A 20060-nucleotide genomic window follows, 5' to 3' on the forward strand; every position below is an offset into this window, starting at 1 on the left:
TTGGTAGAACGGTTACCGATATACTTATATGTGATCATAAGTGGGCGGTGCCACGCCCATTTTCCAAAATTTTACCATAAACGTATTTCTTGGTAAAGAATTGTTGCAAGCATCAATTTTGAATAAATTAGCTTCAATCGAAGATTTTGTATTTCTCTAAATTACCGTTATATGGGATGTGGGCGTGGTTATTGTCCGATTTTAAAAAGTTTCGGCGGTTTTTTATGCTGTACCAAGGCCAACAACTGTGCCAAGTTTGGAAGAAATTGGTGCAGCGGTTACCAAGATATACACATGTAACCATAAGTGGGCGTGGCTACGCCCATTTTCCAAAAATTTATAATATTCTTATTTTTCGTCTAAAACTTATTATAAATATCAATTTTGAGTGAATAATCTCCAGTAGTTACTAAAATATCGCAGTTTTCGTATTTCTGAAAATTACCGTTATATGGGAAGTAGGCGTGGTTATTGAGCGATTTTAAAAATTTTCGGCCATTTGGTATGTTATGCGAAGGCCAACAACTGTGCCAAGTTTGGAAGAAATTGGTGCAGCGGTTACCAAGATATACACATGTAACCATAAGTGGGCGTGGCTACGCCCATTTTCCAAAAATTTATAATATTCTTATTTTTCGTCTAAAAATTATTGTAAATATCAATTTTGAGTGAATTATCTTCAATAGTTACTAAAATATCGCAGTTTTCGTATTTCTGGAAATTACCGTTATATGGGAAGTGGGCGTGGTTAAAGTCCGATTTCGCCCATTTTCAATACCAACCTACCTTGGATTAAGGGAAACCTACGTACCAAATTTCGTTGAGATATCTCAATTTTTGCTCGAGTTATCGTGTACACGGACAGACGGACAGACGGACAGACGGACAGACGGACGGACGGACGGACAGACAGACATGGCTTAATCGATTTCTTTTTTCATCCTGATCATTTATGTATACATTTGTCTATATCTATCTCGATTCGTTTTGGCTGTTACAAACAACCGTTATGTGAACAAAATTAATATACCCTTGTGCACAAGTGCGCTCGGGTATAAAAAAAAGTTTAAGCGGGAGTCGAATTCGCGTCACTTAATGAGCGAAGCCGGCACCCTAATAATTATAATAATAATAATAATAACCGGTGAGCTCTCCAAACTCTAGAAAGAAGTCTGAAGCTAAGATGTGATGATCGCCAAGGCCTACTTATCTTTGTTTGACATCGTCCACGTTTTGGTGTCATAGAAAAGGACGAGAAAAGGAAACTGAAATTTGATCGTTTTATTTTAAAGCATACCTTCCATATAAACCTAATCTCAAAAACAACATAAAATGGCATACAAATTTACCCATTGAAAATATGAGTCCGAAATGTGTCCATATGCTTGTAATAGCGTTGTATGTATATGAACTCTAAAAAATGGACGTAGTCGATTTATTTTACAGCACACCTCTGATACAAACCTACACTCAAAAATGACTTAAAATGCCCTTAAAAGCACAGCAATGCATATTTTTAATAACGTTATGTGTGAACCCTTTAAAATTAAGCGTAACCGGTTTATTTCAAAGCATACCACCCATACAAGCCTAACCTAAAAAACGCCTTACAAAGACCGTAAAAAGCGGGCCGATGAACATATCATTCCGAAATTTTGCAAATATGCTATACTAAAAATTGGTGAGTATCGTTGTTCTACAGAATTCCAATATACGCGGACTTATTTCAGTCGAAATACCTTAAAGCTCTTATCAAGGAGCGCAATGGTTGTGATAATAGATCTAATGCTGGTCATTTGAGGTTGACCCCTGGACAACTCAATCCTGGTGTATCCGAAGGAAGCTCGCAACTCACGTTCATTGGGCCTATCGGAACACACGGGAGCTCGGCATACTCGGTGGTAGAGCACGTCGATGTAATCGGACATTCACGGCACTTTTTCTTACTTAACGGTTTTTAATAATATGTAACTCGACCCCAGCGTCACCCGGGACTGTTTTTTGCAATAGTATTGCCCTTACCGGTACCAATACATCAGCATCTCGAATATAAGCCAGATCGGATCATAACTAAGATTTTTAACAATAAGACGACTCCAGCGCCACCTGGCAAATCTGAACTATCCAGAGACCTTACTCAAGCACACACAAACAATTTCGTTAAAATCGATTCACTCACAAACACATGAACAGAGGTATTATATATATGGAGGGCAGTTCAAAATATGCAAATGCATACTTTTTATCTTAAGTCTTACTTTCATAGTGTTTATATTTTTGGATATTTTACTTCGCAAGGGAGAAAACTAGCAACATTTAGATGAATGTTTTTGCCGGATTTAATCGTTTAAAAAATTTATAAAATATGCTATTTCACATCCAAGTACATAATATTTAACAAATATTTTAATAAAAAACAGCTAAATTTTTTCTTTTATATTAAAATATCAATAATGTTGCCGCCACGAAGTTATCGCGCAAATGAAAATGTAGCTGTCAAAGTACCAAATTGCTGGCAAAATTTATCAAGATAAAAGATCTGATAACTATTGCTTGTCAAGACAGCAAGTTACTAGGCAGAAGTTATAGTCAGAATTTGCATGAAGGAGTTGTCGTACTTGTGCAGTTCTGACTTTAATGCGTGGAAGAATGTTTTTCTCTAACAGTTGACTAAATCCTTTTTTTGCATAAAGCAACATGTGAAATGCGCTTCTCACATAGAAAGGGTCGCAGAACCAGAGAAACAGCTATCTCAACAGGAAAGTTTCAAAATATGAAAACTTCGGTAAAGATTTCTGTGTCTGCTGACATAGCCCTGCTCAAAGTACATAATAGTAAGCTAAACTGTTTCTTTGAAAAATATACCTCTTTTAAGATACCCTCTAAAATATCTTTGTGGAGAACTGTAAGCAGCCTTTATAAATCAACCATTGAAAAAATAAGAACGAGTTGTAAAAATGAATTTCTATGGATGTCAATTGATGAAACCACTGATGCTGCGGGTCGGTGCGTTGCCAATGTTGTTGTGGGCGTGCTGAATAGCGAACAAAACCGGAAAGGTAAAACTTGTTTACTAAATTTTGCGTTGCTGGAAAAGGTGAACTGCAGCACCATTGCCAAATTGTTTGATGAATCCGTAAACTTGTTGGGTTTTGAATTGAGTAGTCCACTTGCAAACAGCGTTATGTGATTTTATAATAGTAAGCCATAAATTAAAAAAAAACGTGTACAACAACAAGTAACATCCAAATTGTATATTTCTTTTTATTATCTGAAAATTTGGATAAATAAGAGCCTAATAACATTAAAAATCAAAATCGCAGTGTGGTAGTTTTTGCAAATTTTATATATAGAAGTTAAATATAGCGAGTTTTGAAACAGTAAGTTTTATATAGCCAGCTTTTTTAAACTTTTCGCGTTGTCTCTTCCATGAAGGTTGGTCTGCCTTTTTTTTAAGACGTCTTCCACTAGGCACCGAGACTACCACGTTTGCTTGCAGTTTTCTAAGTTCATCAGAAGATGGAGACTTTTGAACTTGTATAAATACGTACAATAAATATTATAGCGACTTTTGAAAGTGTATATACATACAGTAAGTATTATATAGAATATATATAGTAGAATATATAAGGACTTTGCAATGTATTGTTAGTGGACATGAAACTACTTTAAATACTGGTACGTTAACCACCAAAAACTAAAAATCGAAAAAAATGTACATAGCGCACTTTGCAAGTGGACTACTCAATTCAAAAACAGCTTTCTTTTGTTTGTGACTGATGCTGCACCTTACGTGGTGAGAGCTGCACAGGGTATTCATGTTTTTTACCCGAAAGTCATTCACGTCACATGTTCTTCATCACGTTTGTGAAACAATGAGGTTGTTCACACTTGCCTGGTTATCAGGTTAAGTGGTTATGTGGTTATATTTTTTATTCAGTTTACAAAAATAAAATATACCACACAATAATAATTTTTAACCAGATAACCTGATAACCAGGCAAGTGTGAACACCCTCAATGCGCTCGCTTCATCCACTAGTTGACCGTTTAGTAGCATACGTCAACAAATTTTTTTTTTAATCGCCACCAAGAATTAAAATATTTAAAGAAATGTGCGAATTGCCTTTGCCACCACTGCCTGTGGTAACTAGATGGGGATAATGGCTAGAAGCTGTTAGCTATTATGCAGACAACTTCGAAATAGCACACAGTTAAAAATTTCGGTTTTAATTTTAAACTTTTTGGACTACATATATGACCATACTAAATTTAGTTTCAAATACAAACCATCCAAGTTAAAAAAAGTTTTTTCTATTTCGTTTGCTTCACGTTACTCTTCACGAAAGCTTTTTCATGATTAAGAATACAAATAAAAACCTTAAATTTCATGTTCCGTCTGATGGGGATTGAACCCGGATAGCCTTGGTAGCAACTAAAGCATCTGTTACCGGGATTCGCGATCCCGAATCCTGGAAGTCCCGAGCCCTTTCTTGTGTCACAATTTCGATTGGCTTCACATTTTTCCTTTTTTCTTCGGATATATGATCTGTAAAATTTTGGATGTTTTCGTGATTCTGACTAAATAATGATGTACTTCTTCAAATTGTTATATCTTGGGCTCTACTCATCGTAGAGACTTCATCTGAACGTCGATTTTTACATCAACCGAAAATATTTAAGTGTTTTCATATTTCATACAACTTATATATAAGTTATAAGTGCTTTCCAGTTGGAGGCAGTAGTGAAATTTTCTATTTACTTAATTGTAAAATTTTTAATTCGTACGAAAACGAAAACTAGAATGAAAACTGAAGATCTACCATGGAATTCGTTATTTAGTCTGATTTTTCGATTTTCCTGAATTGAAATTTCAACTCGAAACACCATGGTAGCAGAGGAAGGAGCAGGCCTCCTCTGCCATGAAAGAAGCAGGTATACATATAAGGAATTGGCTTCACTTGGCATTTCCAATTGGCGACAAACGACTTGGATGCTTTCTTCACCTTTACCACAATCGGAGTTGTGTACGGCGCCAAACGAGAAAAGGAAGAAAACGTGCTCTACGACGGATTTACTTGCCTGATATAAAGTCTTTTCGATGCATGCATAGAAAATTTCAATTCGGGCAACGTAGGGTGATTGACTTGGTTCCACCGGCTTTTTAGAATATCCATAGGCGCTTTTTTTGAAATCTTTATTTCTCGAATATCGGATAAGACGGTTTTCTTAATCGAACAAACCGGGTATTTTCATTTCATACAAATCTTTGCCTCTCAATAAAACTTTTGAGTTTTTCGAAGTTTTCAGTTCAAGGGAAATGATATCCTATTTTAATTGGGGATGACCAGTATGTCATATTTGTTTCCATTAAAAAGAATGGTTGGTGCTTGCACGTTTTCTATGTATGTATTTGGCCGAGCTTCTCCTCCAATTCATGTTCCGCTTCTTGTGGTTGTGATACAAATGGAGAGATCAACTCGTTTACTCCACTTCCGAAGAAGGTTTTTTGTGGCAGAAGTGCACTCGGAATGTCGACCGCTATTTGAAAAAAACAGTTTCCTTTTGGTGTTGCTGGTACCAGAAATTGAACCATAGACCTACGCTTTTTAATGAACGAGAACTGTGTTTCCACTGCAAAACCTCAAACTCTCAAAACACTCTCAAACAAGACTTTCTAACAAAGAACCGCTTTTAATAACAAAAAAATATGTTTAAAAACTCTTTGATCTGAATTTTATTTAATAGCAGACCCGGCTTTCTTAAACTTTTTACAAGCTTTATTAATAAAATCTTGCGTTCAATTTATATATTCCCGATGAGCTGAATACCTAAAACTTGAAACTTACCTCAGAACCCGATGACATTGCAATATAAAAGATGAATTAATCTGCTGAGTGACGCTGAGTGTCAAGATATTTCAGATACCCGTATTTATGGTCTGATATAGTACATGTTTGAAGTCAGTGGTGTAGCCAGGGTTTGGCTTTGGGGGGGGAGGGTATGAAAAAAAAATTTCCATCGATAACTTAAATCTGTGACACACAATGGCTAGAGGCGTCGCCTGAGTGCATTCTTTCATATATTTATGTATGTGCCAGTTTTACCGTTATATATTTTTTATCTACTCGTTTATTCCATGGGGTCTTCATGCTTTACTTAAATTTAAAAAATTAAATTACTATACCGTTTTAAAAATCTGAAAATTCACTGCGAGAAATTTTTTTATTCTCTTTTTTTCTTCGCCTTTTGCCTTTATAAGTTTTGAAAAAAGGTTTTGAACCAACCATTATATCACATTCCTAGGCAAGTTTTGAAAGAATATTTTCGATACTAAATTTTATTAAAACCAAATGTCGAAAACAGCTTCATATAGAAACAGTGTCAACGTTAATTAAGAAAGAGATGTTCTTAAATATCATAAATTTACGACACTCACATATTGACTAGATTTGACAATTTATTTTATTATATTTTAATTTGAATTATTTGTTTATAAAAATATAGTGTATTCCTTAACAAACACTAAATGAAAATAAGTTTAATCTTTGAACAACATTAAAAAAAATCGACAAACTTTCGTAAAAGTTTCGAACTTTCTATTTCAATTTCTTCTCTTAATATTTTGCAGTTTTTTAGCTCATTCAATTTTAGTATAATAAAGTGCAAATTTAAAGTAGCTGTGATTTACAGTTTATGTATGGCATATTTTTGACGATGTCGGTAATTTTCTTCCATATTATCTAAGTATGTTCGACGATTTTTTTAATGAAGAGAATGAGCAACGCCTTCATCAAAAAAAAAAAAAATATTAAAAATCAACGATAAGTCGCAGCTATGTATTTTAAACTTGCGCTTTATTCGAATTGATCGGGCTACAAAACTGCATGCCCAAAATATGTATTTATAGGAAATCTAATTAAAAAGCTTTACGAAAGTTTGTTGATTTTGTTAATGTTGCGCAAAGATTAAACTTTGGATTTATACGGGTTTTGTTAAAGTGTAAACAGCATTTTTATAAACAAATAATTAAAATTATATAATTTTAAGATAAATGGCTAATCTAGTTAACATGTATAAAATTTGATATGCACTTGAAATATCAAGTTTTAGTACTGAATTCAAAGAAGATGTCTCTTTTATCCATTCATAATAACTTAAAAAAACTTGTTTGTTAAGAAGTGTATCTTAAAATATCTGCCTTGACATTTATGTTAAAAGTGTAAAATATGTAAATGTACCTACATAAACTTTCCCGTGAATATCATCAAATCATTGGTCTTGAAGGGAATCTATGTATGCATGCATGCATATGAGCAAATTAAAAAGTCGATACAATTTCCAGTCGAAAAGTACAGTTTTTGTATAGAACACGTACTGAAGGAACAATTTTATTTCCCAACACTGTGGGGAACTAAGGAAAATGACCTAATGTATTTCGCAAATATTCAAATACATAATCCACCAACCGATAATTTTATATATTCAGTAAAAGATAATTTGTCATCAGTCAGAAATAAAAAAATTATAAATCGGAAGGGTAAAATAGTATTGTATTATTAAATGAAAAATACAAAGTTTCACTTCACTGACGAAGGGGGGATCTATCCCCACCAACCCCTCCCCCCCCTGGCTCCGCCCCTGGTTTGAAGTGTATCTACTTACATAAAAAGGAATAACTCCACAAAAAAGATTGCACGATAGGTGGCACAGGAAACCAGATATTTGGAAAAGCCATATTTATTATATGCTTTGGTTCGTACTTAAAAATTATATTACTTGCATGAAAAGCAATAACTATAATAATAAAAGCTTGTCTTTAACTACTTACTGAATTACTCTTAAATTACTTGTTGCATTTTACGAACTTATTTATATAGCTTCACTCCATACATATTTTACAAAATAATCGATCTCTCTTGAGTGTGAGAAATCTCTATGAAAACAAAGAGAGTACCCTAATAATTGTATGCTTAAGTTGACTAATTTGGCATACCATACATGCAACCCCCCCTACATTTTCGTTTATTTGGTTACCTGGCAAGAAGCATACATGGAAGTAATTGGCCGCAACGTTCAATAAAACCACAAGTTTAAGGCAGTTAAATGTCATCAGTGCCATCACTACAATTATTACACCGTATACTTACTTAAAAGGATGCCTCAGGGTAACTTAGACGCAGGCAAGCGTTACTAATTATTTACACACACAAGTAGTTATCTACATACATTCATAAATATGTACGTACAGTATTTGCGGTATACATAAAATAGCTTTGGCCGCAACGCCAACTTCTTGCCACGTTTTGGTGTAGATATGTATTTTGCGGTCATGCTTACGGAGCCACAAATTTTGTTATTGCTGGAGGGAACTATTGGCCATCACATCCATCCCAGAGGTGGTGCTATTCAAATTATATTCAATTTCGGCATCTTTTAGCAAATATTGACATTAAAACGTGCCGCGACAAATGTCAGGTATAGCTAATATGCAATAACGGTGTGACACATTCAATGAGATAACTGTCACGCAGGCAAATGCATTTGTATATAATCTGTTTTTCTACAGATGTACTCCTTAAGGCCATTTCCTTTCACTGTAACCAGTTAACTACCTTTGGGCAGTAGGGCTGGTACTATCTGTATACTCGGATAGCTGGCTTTGCGTTTGAGTGTTCGTGTATACGGATAAAGTCCGGGTATCGTAAAATTATTCTCAAAATTCCCGAATCTATCGAATTGCAAAATATGTAATAGAACAACCGAAGTGTGACTTAGTATCAACGCAAAAAAAGGCAGATATGGTTCCGAACTGCTCTAAGCCTAAGCTGGATGTGGGTACCCTCCAGCTGAAGCAAAGCACCAAGTTCCTCGGAATCATACTCGATAGTAAGCTGTCGTAGCACCTCAATATGGAGTAGAGGGCATACAAAAAAATGCTGGACGGAAATTGTTAAAATGGAGGTTGGATCTTACTAGTACTATAGTACTATAGTCAGGCCCATCCTGTTCCACTGTGTATTGGTTTGGTGGATAGCAATGTAAGCGACCGGTCTAGTGTAGCATTTCATTTGCCTTGCGGAAGTATAGGCAAACAAGTGTGGTGTTGTGCAGGGCAGCTTTGTATTTGTTACATACTGGTACAAACGTACATCTCTTCTCTACTAACTAGAGTTCGGTGTAGAAAGTGTGGACCAAAAAAAAAGGTTTTAAAGTGTCCAGGTTTATGTGCAGAGCGTTTGACATAAAGCTGACGAAGTTTCTCCTATTTCTCAAGAGTAAGGACGCTAGGGTACGATGGAACATAGCGTGCTGACATCGCATGCCTTTAGACTGGATCCGATCAATGATAAGATCTGCAAGAGATACAGAACGGCACACATTTTTTTTTATCAAAATGAAGGACGGACTGCCATACTTAAACAAAAGCGTTGGGTGGAGCGGTTTCTGACGCCTAGCATGAACGCCGAAGTGCCATGCCAAAATAAAAGCGTCAACGTTACGTCAATTGCAGGAATACCACCAACAATAAGCATAGGTTTGTTTGTGTGTAATACGAAAATTACAGTTTCGCTGTTTTCTGCAGCGAACTTCAATACCTAACGCCCTGTCAAAATCGGATTTTTCGGTATGCTTCATATTGTATTGTATGGGCATGAGAATTTTTTGACAGCCAGACAATGCTGAAGCTTTTATTTAGGTATGGCAGTAAGATAGTATATAACTCGTCCTTGAGGCGTAAATTGTTCAATTCGTCATATCACAGATATCATATAGAAGATTTGCTAAACTTTACAGCCAGCCAAACAGGCGATTAACTGAACCGAAGGTCATATTAATCGATTTTTTGATTCTGTGTCTATTCTTTTTGGAGGTCTGGATGTGCCATAATTACGTCATCCTTAACGATAGTTGACTTGCGCCCGTTTGCGCTAACATATTCCGCCTGCCTATTCTCATTTATTCCTTTATGGCCTACATATAGTCAAACGCCTATTGGTGCAATGTTCGCACTTTTTGGAGCAGTTATTGTCTTATTGGCTGTCAAGAAATGTGTAAATTTGGAAGTGACCAATTCAGCTGCCGACTCGTTTCGAAAATGCTGTTATGGTCAGCATGCTCGTAAGAATATATTCATTCGATTCGCCACTTCTTTGCTCGCTATCTTTGAGTTCCGGTCGCTTATGTTATGTTATGTTATGTTATGTTTCATGTGAAAGCAACAACAAAGTTAGCTAGCAAGGATGGACCATAGCCAGTTGAGCTGTACCTCATTGAGTTCGTTCGTTTTGCCACTCGTTAACTGTTGGCGAATCGATGACGACTAATAAAGATTATGATGATTAGCGATTAAATTGAAGTCCTTTCTTCCGTCCATCATTTTCGATTATGGTGCGAGATTGGAGGAATAACTTAGCCTGAACATATATTACTGCGACCGAAAGTCCCGCCTTCTCAGCTTATTTCTTGTAGACAGATTTGTTAATAGTAATTTTGGTAATGACTCTTTAGTAGTCTATTTTCTAAGTAACCATTCAAACGTTTTTTAAATAAACGAGGCAGGGCGAACGAGCCGCTATTCTCTGTGGCGGCTTCTGTTCTTTAGTATTTAATTAAATTCCAATAACTTTTTTAAGATTTTTATTAGTCTCGGTATCATACCAGCTCTTTATTTTATTAAGAGCGGCTCCAGAGGCTTAAACAGACCGAATGAAACCGAAGCTAAATCCAGCGTAAGTCTTCTGGTTACGATCTTAGACTTATGGTTCGCACAGTTCCGTCTAGCGCTTGTATCAAAAATAGTAGTGAAAAATTCACGTATGTTATCTATTTTGGTCAAGATTTTTAATATCATAGAGAAGCTAATGAAAAACTACAGTGAAACTACTCAGAGTTTTGGAGTATTTAAACCGAATATTATTCAATTTAGATGCACTGCAGTAGGCTTAATATTAGAACAACATTCGGAGGAGAATTTAATTGAATAATAGAAGATTTTGGCCCAGAATGGAAAAAAAGCTCCAGGTATAAGGGCCGGGATAGCACTGCATCCCTCAAGGCAGGAGCTTCCACTATTCTATGCATCTTAAAGCTGCAACAGCAACTATTTACTCACATGTGTCTTGACACGCCGTAGAGAATAGCGCCTACTGCACGCACACATTATTCGTGGTACGATTTCAGTAAACACCGCCAACCGGCGCAATTGGTGATGAGTATGGCAGCTATCACTGACAAGTTTTACTACAGCATACGCAGGCAGCACAATAGCTTAACGAGCAGAGCAAGCTTAAAGTTCCAAAAAAAAAAAATAATAATAATTAAAACCCAAATCCCACTTGTATAGCATGGCTAGGTGAGCCGTGAGTCCACATGTAGGTCATTTACTTTCCACTCAGCCTCTTACAAAATAACTATAAAACCCAAATGGATTTGTAAATAAACTTTAAATAGATTTTTAATGTCCACTTTTTCACATAAATTCCAAAATTCTTGAAAAGCAAACTTTAGGCAAAATACTGAATATTTATTTTTGTTACTATGGTCGTTTGATGAGCTATTTTAAGAAGCACACAACACCTGCACATGCGGCAATTTCAACTTTGTGATCTTATACATGTTGGCCTCCGATATGAGACACTAACTTGCCATTTGTCCATCAACACTCACGAAACTTTTCTACCCACTTTTCTTCCCATATGCACATATGTACATATGTACACATGCACTGAAGTCAGTGTGATTGTTATTCATATATATACTTATGCCTAGTTGTTTTGGCATACAAATATGTATATTTATACATACATATATAAGCATATGTATAAATGGGTCATTTGTTGATTCACAGCCAGAAACTATTTATAAAATTATTGCTTTATGTGTCATACATTTTTTTAAATCTCATCTGAGCACAAACAAAACAATAAACCAATTTATATTATCTACTAGTGATGTGCGTTTCCGAGTGTTTAATGGACCGGTTCCGTTGAGTCCAGTTCCAAGAACAAAAAAGTCAACAAAACCTCAATTTCTTTTTATATTTTTGCTATAAAGTAAAGTAAGGAAAATAAATAAATACATACATTATGTACATTCATTCGTTAGTTGATAATTGTGTTACAAAAATTTTATAAAATTAAAATGCATGAAATTATATTTAAAAATTAATTTTCTACGTTAGTATTTCATTTAAAACAAAGAAATGTTTCCATTTAAAAACATGATTTTTCGATGTTGACGCTTCTCTTTTCACGCATTCAAATCGCGGCTGAAAGTGATTTGAAAGCATCAAAGATGAGTAATAAAACTAGCAAAATATTAAATTCAAGGAACAAAATTTGCTAGGTCAACTCAGAACTCCATATTACGCAAACGAAGCGAAGTCGATAGCATTAAAAACAACGAAGTGGATGTAAGTCGGCCAGATCGGGTATATGGCGGCTATATGATATAGCGCGTTGAACCGAACAAAGTTTGGTTGGTCAACTCAAAAGTCTATAATACATATCTGAACCGAATTTCGGGCTGATATCTTCATATTTAGACTTTATGCCAAAACAGTCAGATTTTTGCTCATCGTGCAATGAAGGCTTCGTGGCTCGTTTTCGGTTCTGTAGGATCCCTTTTTGGTTCTTTTATAATGGCTTTTCAGTTGTTTTTATTTATTTTTTTCGGTAAAATTGTTATAATGACTAATTTTATCTATTAATAAGGCACAAAATGAACACCTCTGATTACGCCTTATTAAAAGAAGATGTAAATTAATATGCTCTGCCGCTGAAGATACTACCGAACGGCGAACTAATCCGGGTGATTGCCCTACATTCTACGTAGCTTATTTGGTAAAGCGGCTTAGAAGTAGTATGTCTTCGGGCTTATTTACATAAAGTGGCGATGCATTTATTCAAGTGAGGGAAATTCAGCAGGGAAGTGGTAATGTCGGTCTGGTAAAGTGTGAGTTGCTGGTAAAGCATTATTACGTGTTTCTATTTTCTGTCGGTCAGTAGCGACAATCAATAGAACTACTACTTTTGTGTATTATGAAATGTATGGAAAATAAATTATCCCCATATATATACATAGATATAGATGATATCAACCAATACTTTCCATATACCAAACGAAAGGAATTAAGTAGCATTTTTCGATTCAATAAAACAAAAACTAAATCATTCGAGTGGTTTTCGAGCATTTGCGTATAAAAAAATTTCCCAGTTCTGTCAATAAAAACAAATTCCCTGAAAACGCTAAGCATGGCATCCACACTGAAACGTAGGACGTATTCTACGTCAAAAGGCAATCCCTTCTAATCGAAATACTTTCTTAGCAAAAGTTTGATGATTCTTTCTCCACGAGACAAGAACATCGATATATCTTACTTTACAAACCGACTGTACACAAACGCCGAAGATATGGCAAAAAAAAAAATTCGAAAGTGCCTATGCAAAAATGCTTTAAGGCTCAGGGGTGTAAGACGAACATTTTTTCCGATACGGTCTAATGTACATACATATATATTATTGTTTCATTGTTGCTAATTTTGTGAGCTGTTTCTAAGAAATTCACCTTGCACTACAAAGCGAATACATATATACATATATATGCATGTGCATTAGGGTGGTCCAAAAATGCATGTGAAAAAGTAACGTTGGAATTTTTATGCCCCCACCATCTAGGATTGTTCTGTGCCGAAAATGATATACCCCCATTTCTTTTTTGAAAACAAAATATATTTAGAAGTCGCCCAAAGCGGTCAAATAAAACAACTTTTAGTAGAAATAGTGTAGAATTTTTAAAAATCAATATTTCGATCGGAAGACTCTATTTGTCTGCAGGAGATTCCCAATAATAATTGTTTATTTAACCATTTTTTCATGGTAACTATAATTTATAGGACCGCTTAAAAACCCCGAAATACAATTGGGTATTATTACTGAAAATCTCCTGAAGATGAACAGAGTTTTCCAATCGAAAAATATTGATTTTCAAGAATTCTATACCATTTTTACGAAAAGTTGTTAATTTTTTTCGATATAGAATAATCCTATAATATGCACCCTAATGTGCATATACGTATGTGTTATCAAGAGCTGTAGATGTAGGTATATGCACGCTGTATAGTGTCGCTCAAAATCGGACAGCAACAGATGGCTGAGGTGAAAATATTCGCTATAGAGTATGTGCATTTATATATAAGAAGTGAATGTGAACAAATGTGCATTAGACCGGGACGGCTCATTCTAAAAAACGTTTGTCATTATCGCACAAGTAATTACATCACTGAAACGGATATAGTTTTGGGGGCTATACAATAAGGTGGAGCGATAATACGAATATATGGTAATGTTTTTTTACTGTTTTTATTTGTAATGTCAAGGCAATGAAATGTTGCCTTTATAAAAACTAATAATAATAATAATAATAGATTGGCGCTTACACATATGTTAGTGTTTGGCCGAGCTTCTCCTCCGATTTGTGGCGTGCGCCTTGATGTTGTCACACAAAGCGGAGGGACCTACAGTTTTACGCCGACTCCGAACGGCGATTGTATTTTTATGAGATGCTGTATTTTCATGGCAGAAATACACTCGGAGGTTTGCCATTGCCTGCCGAGGGACGACCGCTGTTAAGAAAAAACCTTTTTTCTATATTTTTGCGATGTTGCTTTGACCAGGGTTTGAACCCAGGCATTGTGGAGTGGAAGCGCGCACTGCTTACCACTACACCACAGCGGCCGACAAACTAATAAAAGCATAAAATATTATATTCCTAGGATGGCATTTCGAGGTGCCCTTAAACTTAATACATCACCACAATGCACAAGTTCCTTAGTAGTTATGAAAGGGGTTTGAAGTTAATCTAAACTCTAGGTTAGGTTAGTTAAAATTGAAGGTTCACCCTGTCCAAGAACGCACTTCAAAATTGGTGCAATTTTCTTTTGTGAAACCATGAAAACTGAACGGAGACAATTACTTGGTCGAGGAAACGCCGCGAGCCGATTTTGAATGCGGCTTATTTCGGTGCCTGAGAGCTCTCCAGGTTTGGTCAGAAAGTGCAAGGAAAAATGTTTCCATCTTAGCCTCGCGAATGCTGGGCAGTCTAATAGAAGGTGGATTTGAATCATGCAACTGGTGCGCAAATACAAATTAGAGCAAATAAGATTTTTCCGAACTCTAATTCGATTGTTATTTGTTCTAGTTGATATTTGCGCAAACATTTGTGTGGTGTATTTTGTGCTAAGTACACGGAGAGAAAAATCAACCAAAAATTGGTTAATATTACCAAATTCAAACTTGAAAAGGAATCAAGGTGATTTTTGGTTAATATTAACAATGCCTTGCTTGATATTTTCAACAATGATTTGGTAATATTAACCACAATTTTGTTTACATTAACCAAACTATTGGCCGGCGATTTTTCGTTTGAATAAGTTTATGTTCTGCACTCCACAGATACTTTTTCATAATTCGGAGATACACAAAAAAATTTTTGTTATCATTTTAACATGTTTCCTGTGACGGGATTAGCAAACAGCAACAGCAAGCATCTCTACACACTCAGCTACGGGCACTTTATAAATATGTCTTCATATGTTCAATTTTAATCAATTTTCTTCATCGTTTGATATAGTTCTGCACTTCACAGAGGCTTTTTCCTAATTAAGAAATACCGAAAACAGAAAAAATAAGTAAGAGCAGCGCTGTCTTCGGTTAAGTCGAAGGCTTCATACCCTTAATGAACATCTGAACATTTTATTTTAACAGATTACTGCATTTGAAAAAAATTATATATTCACAGCATACATATATATAGGAAACACATATAAACCAAGTAAGAAAGTCTAAGTTCGGGCGGGGCCGAATATTAAATACCCGGCGCAAGTATTAAATATATGTTTTTCCACCTTTCCGAAAGCTACCGCTACATGATAAGCCGGGGTGTATACATTTTAAGTAAATTAGCGTTCTTAAATTTCGAAATATTGAAATTTCAAGCATATCTGAAATTTACCATTATATGAAAAGCGGCCTCAATTTTAGTCCGATTTCAACCATTTTCAACGGTTTGCTTTTATGTGGCAAGCACAATAACCATACCGAGCTTGGTACAAATTGCTAGAACGGTTAGCGAGATACATATATGTGATCACAAGTGGGCGGTGCTACGCCCATTTTCCAAAATTTTGTCATAAACGTATTTCTTGGTAAAGAATTGTTGCAATCATCAATTTTGAATAAATTAGCTTCAATATTTACTGATTTATCGAAGATTTTGTATTTCTCGAAATTACCGTTATATGGGATGTGGGCGTGGTTATTGTCCGATAAAATTTTCGGCCAGTTGGTATGCTGTACCAGGACCAACAACTGTGCCAAGTTTGGAAGAAATTGGTGTAGCGGTTACCAAGATATACACATGTAACCATAAGTGGGCGTGGCTATGCCCATTTGCCAAAATTTTGTAATATTCTTATTTTTCGTCTAAAACTCATTGCAAATATCAATTTTGAGTGAATTATCTTCAGTAGTTACTAAAATATCGCAGTTTTCGTTTTTCTGAAAATTACCGTTATATGGGAGGTAGGCGTGGTTATTATCCGATTTCGCCCATTTTCAATACCATCCGTCCCACGCCCAAAATAAGTTCACGTACCAAGTTTCGTTAAGATATCTCAATTTTTACTCGAGTTATCGTGTGCACAGACGGACGGACGGACGGACGGACGGACGGACAGACAGTCACCGCTTAATCGATTTCTCTTTTCATTCTGATCATTTATGTATACATTTGTCTATATCTATCTCGATTCGTTTTGCCTGTTACAAACAACCATTATGTGAACAAAGTTATAATACCCTTGTGCACAAGTGCGCTCGGGTATAAAAATCATATCTAAACAATCAGGGGTAAGGAAAATATACCTTATAAAGCACCAGCCTAAGTGATTTTCACTGATGTGTGATCGTTATGTAAATCAGTAACACAATTTAATGGGATTAGCTTCCTACATAAAGGAGATATATCGCAAAAACTGGTATCTGAACAATCAGTGGTATAAGAGATAAAGCCTATACAGCATAGATTTTGACGTTTTTCTCAATAGACTTTGTATTATTATTTATAAAATAGCTTACGAAATTTATCGGTTTTAGCTGTCCAAATAAAGAAGCTTTACAGTAAAACCCCATATCTGAACAATCAGTTGCATGGAGGCAATAAATAGGTTATAATGGCCCGATCTTGGTTAATTTTACTGTAAACTTTCTATGATAATGAGTAAAAAAGTGCGAAATTTCATGTTTCTAGCTGCATAGATGGAGGAGTTATAACAAAAAATCGCATATCTAAACAATCAGTTGTATGGGAGCTATATGTAAAAGTGGCCCGATCTTTGTTATTTTTACTGTAAGTATTCTTTTAATAATGAGTGAAAACGGTGCGAATTTTCAGTATTCCTAGCTGCATAAATGGAGAAGTTATAACGCAAAATCTCATATCTGAACAATCAGTTATATGGGAGCTATATGTTATAGTGGTCCGATTCTTCCGGTTCCGACAAATGAGGAATACATTATAAAAGTACACCCATCTACCAAATTTCATCCGGATATCTCGAAAACTGAGAGACTAGTATGCAATACACAAACAGACGGACAGACGACAGACACACAGACGGACATGGCTAAACCGACTCAACCCGACGTTCTGATCATTTAATGGGTCTACCTCTTCTTATTCTGGTACTTACAAACATCGGGTCAAAGTTATAATACCATTTCATGCTCATGAAAGTTATAAAAAAAAATATGTATCGCGCTCCGGCATGCCTACTGCTGGAATCCAACAAATAAAAGGAAGCACCTCTGCTCGTTCAACCACTGCCATACATATGAATTTATTCTCGAATGTTCAATTTGAATCACTTTTCTTACAATCGGCTTATTGACCATAAAACAATGAAACCATAACTTGGTTGAAAAGAACCATTGTGCTTTTGGCTCAGTGTAGTTGTTTTGGTTCCACTGAGAATGGACTGCTTTCACAAATCAGCGCACTATTGGGTAAGCATTCATCTACATACAAACACATTTTCACACATAAAAGTTAGCTCGCCTCGCACAAGCTAGGGCATTTGCAAATGCGTGTTAACTCACCACACTCATCGCTGAGTGATGTGTTTATGAAATGAGTGAGATTTTTCCTGTATAAATAGCAAGATATGTACATAGTATAAATACATATGTATACGAATTGCTTTTCTCATTTTTTTTTTCTTAAATGAGGGCGAAATTGTAAAATCATGCGAGATACAGAACGATACTCGGAAATCAACAATATTATTGAAGCTTCTAGCCAATTCTGTTGGTGTTTTGGAAATTTTTAAAATTAACAACAGTTTAAATTGGTTGAAGTTATAGCGAATATTACAGAAATGTCTGGTAGACTTAGGTTGACGGCAGTGTGCTTGCTAGAAGTGATCCTATGCTATAAAAAAAAACATACGATGCAACAAAAAAATTTAAATTTTTTGATTTTTTTTGTATTTCTTTTGTAGCATCACATCGTTTCTAGCAAACATTCTGCCGCAGACCTTTGGCAGGAATCGATCCGGAATAATTGGTGTACAAAGTCAGCAATGCTCACCGCTGAGCTAAGCACGCCCTTTAAACTATTTTCTACATTACTTTTCTTTTTTTTAATGTTTTAATAGAAAATTTTATAAATTTTAATAAAAGTATTTTCAGCACTAATTAAGAATACTTCATCCTCAATTTCATCTACCAAATCTCTGTTTATTCTTCGTGTTTGCCTAATTTTTACCTACACCTACACCTACATCGACTTTTTCAGCTCCTTCCTCCAAACATCTACATACATAGTTGGTATCTTCAACGAGAACGTCAAAAACTGGTTGACGTCCCATACATCAACTTCGGAAGTCGACTCGTTCTAGTGGAATATTTTTGCTGTCGCCATACATCTTCACCTTTGGCAGCCAAATGCGGGCGCTGAGTGTTATAGGAACCTGCTCGACTTAGGTCAGTTAGATCTTCAAACCACTTCAGATGTCGGCAAACTCAACTGTGCATTTGCATAGAAAGTCCTAAAAGAACTCAAAGCTACATAATCCATGTTTCGCTGGCAGTTCTTCTCTCTCTGGAGAGTAATTCGTAGCTGCTTTTTTCATCCGCTGGTTTCTTCGCTGGCCCAAGCTCCGATATATTGCGTTTGATAGTTTCTGTGGTCTAAGCTGGTCTCGAAGTTTCGTACCTTCTGTATTCCTTCGCCACCTCTTCGCATTTGCGGTCAGCTTTCTCATCTTATGGGAGTACAGTGCCGACCGCTGTCTCATTTACAATCTTTTCAAGAATGAATATGGCGTAACTTGACTTTAGTGTCACCCCGTAAGACTTAATTTTTCTCTTTTTAAGCTTCAAAGTGCTCCCGGTATTCAAGGTGCCATCGAGATAATCGGGAGTTCAATAGGTGTGCATTGTTTAGCAGGCATATAGAGCTGAGTCCTGACTAGAAGCCAGAAACGCGTTTACCCCGGAACTTCAGCCTCTAATCATTTCCCGGAGTTTGGATGAGAAAAAGTAAACTTCAAACCGACACCCAGTACCGTTTTGGTTTATTTCTGCTGTGCAGGGCACGTCAACGGGGACTTACATAACAATACTTAAGCCCCATCCCCAGCGGTCCGTGTCGCTGCCGTCAGGATATAAATCGTGTCAGGGATCAAATCTTTTTTGTTGATGCGAAAACAGTTATTGTCGTGACCCCTGTTGTGAAAACGATTTTGTCCAAATATCAATAAAATTAACTAGCAACTTGACTGTTACATGTACAAATAAATGCGATGCTTTAAAATTCCAAATGTCCTTAATGTCACATCCATCCAATGCGGAATTTTTCCGCAAGCAATTTTTAATGTTAATTGTGTAATTTGTCACAATGAAAAAGTAGAATATTTTTTCTGCATATACCAAGCATAAAAATTAATACCAGTCTATTCTTTTTGCGTGTGCGTGATTGTTCCTCAACAACAAAAACCAC

The 20060-nt window shown here is 35.8% G+C and overlaps 1 protein-coding gene across 1 annotated transcript in view; it reads left to right on the forward strand.

Annotated features, from left to right (window-relative positions):
• Positions 1-20060, forward strand: part of LOC118746567 — a 545514-nt gene that overhangs the window by 319066 nt on the left and 206388 nt on the right. The window lies entirely within an intron of this gene.

Source organism: Rhagoletis pomonella, unplaced genomic scaffold, assembly GCF_013731165.1.
Source record: "Rhagoletis pomonella isolate Grant_MI unplaced genomic scaffold, Rhpom_1.0 Rhpom_scaffold_00010, whole genome shotgun sequence".
Classification (NCBI taxonomy): domain Eukaryota; kingdom Metazoa; phylum Arthropoda; class Insecta; order Diptera; family Tephritidae; genus Rhagoletis; species Rhagoletis pomonella.